Genomic DNA, 8,264 nt, shown 5'->3' on the forward strand with positions numbered 1-8,264 from the left:
AATTTGGACCAAAAAGTTTTCTTGGAACAATTTCTTAATACCTTTTGCATTTTCCCATGATTATTGATCTATTGTTTTTTAACTTCTTCTTAAGTCAACTTGTCTCTGATTAACTCTTTTGCTTTGTGCATACTGTTTGATATGTGGTGTTCTCATTACTGAAATTTCTAAGCACGCTATAATTGTTTTTTTCTTCTTTTCCAATCAATGATTTTTTTTAAGACAAATTATAAATCTTTCCAAGAGCTTGGCTCTTTTCTGGCTTTTGTAATTGTTTTATAGTTTTACTACTGTGTTGTCAAAGAATGTGGAGAAAATAATTTCTTTTGGGAGGGAATTGCTTAGGATGGTTTGATGAACTAATATAAAATTCATTTTTGCAAACTTGAAAAATTATCTTTTCTTAAAGGAATAGGCAGATAGATGACCCTTCTCTTCAATCATTCATTGATTTATTCAGCGTGGTTACAGCCACATATCTCCTATAAATCAGACATTGTACTGGGCACTGCAGGATATAAAATGAGTAAGTTACACACTTTCTCTAAGGTAGTTGAAGTTTGAATGCAGCACAGACACATGAAGACCTAACTATAACACAGAGTAAGAAATGAAACAGCAGTGGAAAATGCAAGAGAAAAATTCAAGCCCAGTCACAGGCTCTGGTAATATAAAGGTACCAAAGCCACCGCCATGGCCCCTGAGAAGATTTTAGTGTAAAAAAAATAAATAGATTGAAGGTAGAGATGGGCTTTTGAAGGCAATGCAACTAATCAGGAAACTGGTAATCAATGAAGACACATGCAAGAGCAAGAAAACAGGAAGAAAGAGGGGATTTTCACATTTAAGGGGCAAGTAGAAGAAAAGTCCACATAGGAGGCTGAAGGAGGCAGGAGTAAATTTTACAGAAGTCACAAGAGAAAATTTTAAGGAGTGTTTGGTGAGTTGAGTCAAGTAAAGCTGAGAAGTTGAGTAAAATACAAGTGAAGCCAATAACTTTGGTCTTTGGTGACTTGGGGGAAGATTTTATGTGTTATGTATGTTTTTACTAAAAGTGAAACATATGCTATTTTAATGTTGGAGAAAGATAGCTGACACATGTACCTAACGATTTGTTGTTGTTACATTAAAACTGTAGATTTGTATATTTATATAGTTTCTCTATTGACATTCCTGTTTATAGCTTTTTTTTTCTTGGGCTATATAATCTTTCTGTGCTTTGGATTGTCTTGATTTGGTCAGAATTTTGATACATACTAGTCACTTTTAACAACTAATTTTGTTTGATTTATATTATAAGCTTTTATAGTTTTTGAATAAATCTAGCCTGCTTTCCAAGGGACTCTCAAGAGTCTTCTCCAACACCACAGTTCAAAAGCATCAATTCTTCGGTGCTCAGCTTTCTTCTCAGTCCAACTCTTACATCCATACATGACCACTGAAAAAAACCATAGCCTTTGCAAGATGGACCTTTGTTGGCAAAGTAATATCTCAGCTTTTCAACATGCTATCTAGGTTGGTCATAACTTTCCTTCCAAGGAGTAAGCGTCTTTTAATTTCATGGCTGAAATCACCATCTGCAGTGATTTTGGAGCCCAAAAAAATAAAGGAGATCCAACCAGTCCATCCTGAAGGAGATCAGTTCTGGGTGTTCATTGGAAGGACTGATGCTAAAGCTGAAACTCCAATACTTTGGCCACCTCATGCGAAGAGTTGACTCATTGGAAAAGACTCTGATACTGGGAGAGATTGGGGGCAGGAGGAGAAGGGGACGACAGAGGATGAGATGGCTGGATGGCATCACTGACTCAATGGACATGAGTTTGAGTGGACTCCAGGAGTTGGTGATGGACAGGGAGGCCTGGTGTGCTGTGATTCATGGGGTTGCAAAGAGTCAGACACGACTGAGCAACTGAACTGAACTGAGCATGCTTTCCCTAAAAAAAAAAAAAAAATATCATTTCAGTGAAATTGATGGAAGAAGCCAGACTGTAAGCAGGTTGAGACTTAAAATGGGATGCAAGACCATACAAGTATTTCTCCAGAAGTTTAGTCACGAAGGGAATGAATGGGTTAGGGCAGGAGTTAAAGAAGCGAAGGATCAAAAAGGATTGTTTTTAGGACACAGAAAACCATGAGCATATTTAGATAATGAGGAGGGTGAGAAGGTAAAGTTGTTGGTGAAAGCATCCTAAACAGGCGGGAGTTGCCCAGTGAGACCCAAATCCGGTAGGTAGATGGCCTCTAACCGGAGGAGGGCCCCTCTCTTTGAATTGAAGGAAATGATTAGTACCTGTAGACAGTATGGGCATGGAGGTGGGATCTCCCCACTTCTTTGCGAGGCTGAAAGGTGTCATTGGAGAACCTCCATCACACCCCTGGACCCTATTGGGAAGGCGTGTTCCTGGTCGTGGTCTGCATCAACAGTTGGCTTCAAGGCTGTGATTCAGGGTCCATCCCTTTTGTTCCTCTCTGCCAACAGAAGGAGAAAAGTATTTCCTTCTTTTGTTTTTCTGGAGTATAGCTGCTTTACAATGTTGTTTGTGTTTGCCTTTCCTGAGGCTGTTTTTTCTATTGGTTATTGAAGGGTTTCTCTCTTTCAATTGACCATGTGAAATGCAATAGATCACCAGAACAATTAACAAGTCAGTTACAAGTAAAGTAACTGATGGATGCCATCAGGTCACAAAAGTTTCTATAATTATAAAGTAAAAATAAATCAAAGTAATATTTCACACCTTCAATAGGCCTCCTTTTCTGTTTTGGGTTAATGATGGTCATATGAACACATGAGGAAAAACTGCTTATGAAGCTAACATGTATTTCAGCACATTGTATTCTGAGGTCTTATTTCTGTTAAAAACTTTGAACCCTTAAAAAAAGATACATTTTGAAGCTTTAAAAATTTTCATTTGTACTTTGGGCTCTCACATGTTGCTAACAAATGAATCCTCTGAAAGAATGGCAAAACTGATGTTTTTTTTCATCCTTTTCTGATTTTCCGGAAAAACATTTTATCTTCTGTACAGAGGGAAATTTCTGGTTTGATTAACATTGTAAATAATTATAAGACAAAACCCAGATTTGAAAAATGGCCCACACAGGCTCTTCTATTAAGATCTTATTTATTAAAAATCAAGGTTGACAGTTTAACAGGCTCATTATGGTTCAGAAATCCCCTGGGGCATTTTAACCTTTTAAAAATATTTTTTGGATGTTCAGTTTGCCAAAAGGGCTGAATCTCTGTCATATCTCCCCTCTACTCTCCTCAGGCACAGATTTGGGTAAGTGTCACTCTTACCACAGCTTGGGTCAGATGCCCAAGGTCAGATTCTGTCCAAAGTCAGATAGCTTAAAGGCTTTCTTTGCAGAGAGGGGCAAAGAAGAAGGGGGGTGTGGTGGTGGGAAAATCAGCACAGGTGAGAAATATGAATTCAACAAAGCACTCAGGATGGTTTGCCACTTTTGTGAGCAACACAGGAAACAGCAGGCTGGTCCCATTTCCTGGCATACCAAAGAGGGCAGCGGCACATCTATCTGCAAAGTGCTTTGTGAATTTCTATGATTATTTCTGTTTCCACTCTCATTCCCTCGCTGATAATCTCAACAGTGCCACCAAATGTTGACACAATCCAATAGATAACTATGCGGAAGTTTGGTCTCAAGTGCCTGAAATCATTTCCATTCGCTCTTTAGATAAAGCTGCATTTGCTATTCCTCATTAAGCCTCCATATCTGCCCCTCAGCATCATGGGGCATAGCAGCCCTGTCCTTTGAAATTAAGCCTAAGCTTTCTTAGACTGCTAGTCTGCCCTCCCCAGAAGAGTCCACTCAGTTTGTGGCTCTTCCAACAAACTGGAGCCTGGGATGCTGAGAAAATAAAACCAAGATGGAGCAGCGGGTGGATGTAGACTAGGGACACCTGGAGAGAAGAACACCTGCCACCAGCTGTGCTGCTGGGGTCCCTTCCTCTTGCTGTTCAAGTGTCCCATTGAAAACCTGAGGGAGGTAAGAGAGCAGACGGACTGTCAGCCTACCCCCCGCCACCTCCTTCCCATCACAAACATCCACTTTCCACTGCAGTGACCTGCTCTCCAGGGTGAGTTATCAGCTGTTCGTGTTTTGTCACAAAAGAAAACAAATGATGGAATGTGCTGCTCTACGTGCTAATGCACTGGCTGAGCCAGTGCACGGGTTATGAGACGGTTTGCGAATTAGGAGAATAATGATCTTCAGTTTCTGACCTCCTGGCACGTAGCGGTATTTATCAGGAGGTGCATGTGACTGGTTAAGACACAGCCGCAGCTTGAAGGAAACAGCTGCTCGCCGACTGCTCTGGCTCTTGGCAGCTGAGCAGGCAGGGCGCTGATGTGAAGAATACGCGACCAACCATCCTAGTAAGTAACTGGAGAACTTTCTTCTGTGTGTGTGTGCGTGTGCGTGCGTGCGTGTGTGTGTGTGTGCGCGTGCACGCTCCTGTGTGTGTGCAGGTGCACACATGTTTTGCAGGCCACTGACAATTTTTAATTTTGGTTTCCCTCTGGCACTAAAGGAGACATTTTATTTCTACCTGTTGCTAATAGCCATTTGTGTTTTTACTAGTCTTTTTTTTTTAAAGAAAGTATTCTTTTCAGCAGCCTTGTTTTCTAACTTTAAGGATTAGTGAGGCATATGGCTTGATTCCTATCTAGGAAATAGCAAGTTTATTTCCTGGTATTTGGAATTGTAATGGTATATGACGTTTAGTTTCAAAGCCAAGATTCAGTTTCTGAAGTAGAGACTATTGATGTGAGTTGATGACTAGATTTGATTTTCATCAGTTTTTACCACTGACGTTTGAGTCTTAGCATTGAAAATATTGTTTGAGAAATAGCTTGTGAATCAATTATAGGTGCAACTGGACTGCTCTTAGTCAATTTTGAAGACTGTCTCGTGTAACTGTATAAAAATCTGCAAAACAGAAAGCTAACAAAATACGACTCAGATTAGAAATCATATTTCGATTTCAGACATGCTTTCTAATTCATGGAAAGATGAATTTTATAATTCTTTTCATCTTCATTACTTTACAGCTTTTCTAACTCACTTCTATCACTTTACAGCTAAAATTTCTAGTGGTCCCTAGTCTTTCTTATTTTGGATAAGGGAATTCCTGTGTTTTTGATGTAAACAGCCGTTCTTCCTTGTTTACAACCCAGATTACAAAAGTGTTTTCTGAGGCTAATTACCAACTCTAGGGGGCCTGGCATCCAACACGGAGAGGGCTTGTTCTTTCTCTGGTTCATTTGGCAGTAATGGGGCTTGGTTTCGGCAGGGCAGCAAAGCAGGCGCAGTCCTGAAACAAAGCTTCCGTTCCGGGGACTTATCCTTGCATTGTTGTCCCCAGACAGTGATTAAGAAAGGGAAAGGAGAACGGGAGAAGGCCAAACCTCTGGAAGTGCCAGGTCTCTGAATCAGACCCACGGGGGCAGGTAACCAAACAAGTTCCCTTTTCTGGATTGCCTGGACATTAAGGGGGGTGGGGCGGGGCTGCACAGAGTGGTGTTTTGATTTGAATTCTGACCAAATAGTCAGTTTTGCTTGTGAGAAACCCAGGCCACCCCGAAGTGTGCTTCTTTCCCTAAATGACTGGCAGATTGTCATATGGGCTCAAGTTCTCCCTCAGCCACCCCCACCCTCCTCATACTTGGAGAATGGATCGAAAATGACATGCTGATGCTGCCCAAGCTTCCCTCAGTGTGTTTGGCCTTGGGTTGCCACATCAGCCAAAGACCTGGGGTGGAAGCAGATTCAGACGCCTGGCTAGTCTGGTATTGGGAGATTTCCCCCTTTATTTCTTTCAAAATGTAGAAGGATTCACAAAACCTAGAGTGTCCAGTAAGGAAACAGTGTTTCCAACTCTTTGTTCCTCTGTATGCCAGTGGTGTGAGGTCCTTGGGTCGGCATGTGGCCACATGGCCCAGCGAGTTCTGTCTGACTGTGGGGCACTGGCTGCCCAAGGAGCCATTCTCTAGGGAGTTTGTTTCTGGGGTAGTTCCCTTTTTCTGAAGACTGACAGTAGAAAGCAATACTCAGGTGAAGTCAGAGTTATAGAGCCACCCACCTTAAAAGTGCTGCAGCTGCTGAGTCGCTTCAGTCGTGTCCGACTCTGTGCGACCCCATAGACGGCAACCCACCAGGCTCCCCCGTCCCTGGGATTCTCAGGCAAGAACACTGGAGTGGGTTGCCATTTCCTTCTCTAATGCATGAAAGTGAAAAGTGAAAGTGAAGTCGCTCAGTCGTGTCCGACTCTTAGCGACCCCATGGATTGCAGCCCACCAGGCTCCTCTGTGGGTGGGATTCTCCAGGCAAGATTACTGGAGTGGGGTGCCATTGCCTTCTCTGACCTCAAAAGTGGGGGGTGTCTAAATGACAGTCTGATTATTCTTTGAATTATGAGTGCTGAATTTTTGAAAGCCTACAGATGATTTTATAAACCAATGATATCTTGACTTTCAAAATAGTAATATCAGAATCATAGAAATAATTATTTTGCATGAAGACAGTATGTCCATAGAACCAAAGTTTTGTGTGTCTCTGTGTATTTATTTAGTTAGTTTTTAATCGGAGCATAATTCCTTTCCAATGTTGTGATAGTTTCTGCTACAACAATGTTAGTCAGTTATATGTATACATATTTCCCCTCCCACCTCCCCATCCCACCTCTCCAGGTCATCACAGAGCACCAAGCTGAGTTCTTTATGCTAGACAGCAGCTTCTGACTAGCTAGCTATTTTAGCAACCCACTCCAGTGTTCTTGCGTGGATAATCCCAGGGACAGAGGAGCCTGGTGGGGTGCCGTCTATGGGATCGCACAGAGTCGGACACGACTGAAGCGACTTAGCAGCAGCAGCAGCAGTGAATATATGTCAATACTGCTCTCTCAGAACCAAAGCTTTTAATTCTAGGATAGGAATCATAGAATGTGCAATTTAATGCCTGCATTTCAAAGATGAGGAAATTGTAGCACATTTATCTAGGTTCCAGAACTAGTCAGGGGCAGAGCTTGAAAAGATGTCAAGGCTTCTGCTATCACTACCATCCTAATATTAGCACTAATAATTATAGGGCTTCCCTGGTGGTACTAGTGGTAAAGATCCCGCCTACCAATGCAGGAGATGTAAGAGATGTGGGTTAGATTCCTAGGTTGGGAAGATCTCCTGGAGGAGGACATGGCAACCCACTCCAGTATTCTTGCCTGGAGAAACCGATGCACAGAGGAGCCTGGTGGGCTACGGTACATGGGGTCGCAAAGAGTCGAACCCAACTGAGCCACTTAGCACACACAGCACAAAAATTATAACATAAATTTATTGTGTACTTGCTGTGCCAAATATTGGGGTGAGCAACTGTTTTTATGTTCATATAATCCTCACAGTAAGTCTATGTGCTTTATATAATTATTCCAGTTTTATAGATAGAGAAACTGAAGTTCAGAGACTGTAGAGTCACTTGGAGATACATGACGCAGGCAGAAGTGATACCAAGATCTGGCTCCAGAACCTGCACACATTAAACAAACAACAAAAAAGGGCAGCTCATCTGCTAATCTCACACACTGAAGCTTAAACCTCATGAAATGCAAATGAGACTATTTCAGCACAACACGATTAGACACACAATGTGCGTTATGGCCTTTTCGAACTCTCCATGGCAGGAAGGGTGAGGCTTCCCTTTGTGACAATCCAGGCACAGGCAGTGTAGCAGCGCTGACTGGCAGCGTGTTTTTCTCCATGAGAGTGGTTCCCTGATGGCCGTGCATTGGTCAGAACAGCCATTGAGAGCTTTATTATTACCCAGGAATGCACTGCTCCCGCTGCCCTCGCTGGCCTTTTCCTCCGTTTTTCCTGTCACTCCTTTCCTCTGGGGGACAGCCACTCCACCCCTGCCCCACCCCAAACAGCCAGCTTAGTGGTGATAACACTAATGTCAGCCCTGTTCATTGTGCGGCTCAACCTGGAGGGCGGGTTGTTCAGAGAGTTCACGACTAGAAGGCTGTTCAGCACCAGAAGCAATGCAGTTCTTCCCTCTCTTTGCTCCATTTGGAGGGTGGGGGAGAGGAGAGAGGTGCTTGTCTCTGCTGATTAGAATGCTCCCTTGCACCACCGTTTGCCACGGAGTGCACACTTCTCCGCCCACCTGCCCCATTTCTAAAGACTGACCTTCTCACTTGTGGCCCATGAACCTGTGGCTTTCCTGGGTCATCAACCAGAGACAGAGCCCCT

At 42.8% G+C, this 8,264-nt stretch overlaps 1 protein-coding gene across 12 annotated transcripts in view; it reads left to right on the top strand.

Annotated features, from left to right (window-relative positions):
- RASGRP3 (RAS guanyl releasing protein 3) overlaps nucleotides 1-8,264 on the top strand; it is a 93,348-nt gene that overhangs the window by 30,270 nt on the left and 54,814 nt on the right. For 4 of the 12 annotated variants that reach the window (XM_006069505.3, XM_025260865.2, XM_025260864.2 and 1 more), the window contains exon 1: nucleotides 4,115-4,397. The exons of 2 other annotated variants lie outside the window; for them this stretch is intronic. The gene's annotated coding sequence lies outside the window, so the exon portion shown is untranslated. 6 more of the 12 variants (XM_044925820.1, XM_025260866.2, XM_006069508.3 and 3 more) reach the window with 5 other exon arrangements.

The sequence above is a fragment of the Bubalus bubalis genome, chromosome 12 (genome assembly GCF_019923935.1).
Source record: "Bubalus bubalis isolate 160015118507 breed Murrah chromosome 12, NDDB_SH_1, whole genome shotgun sequence".
Lineage (NCBI taxonomy): Eukaryota > Metazoa > Chordata > Mammalia > Artiodactyla > Bovidae > Bubalus > Bubalus bubalis.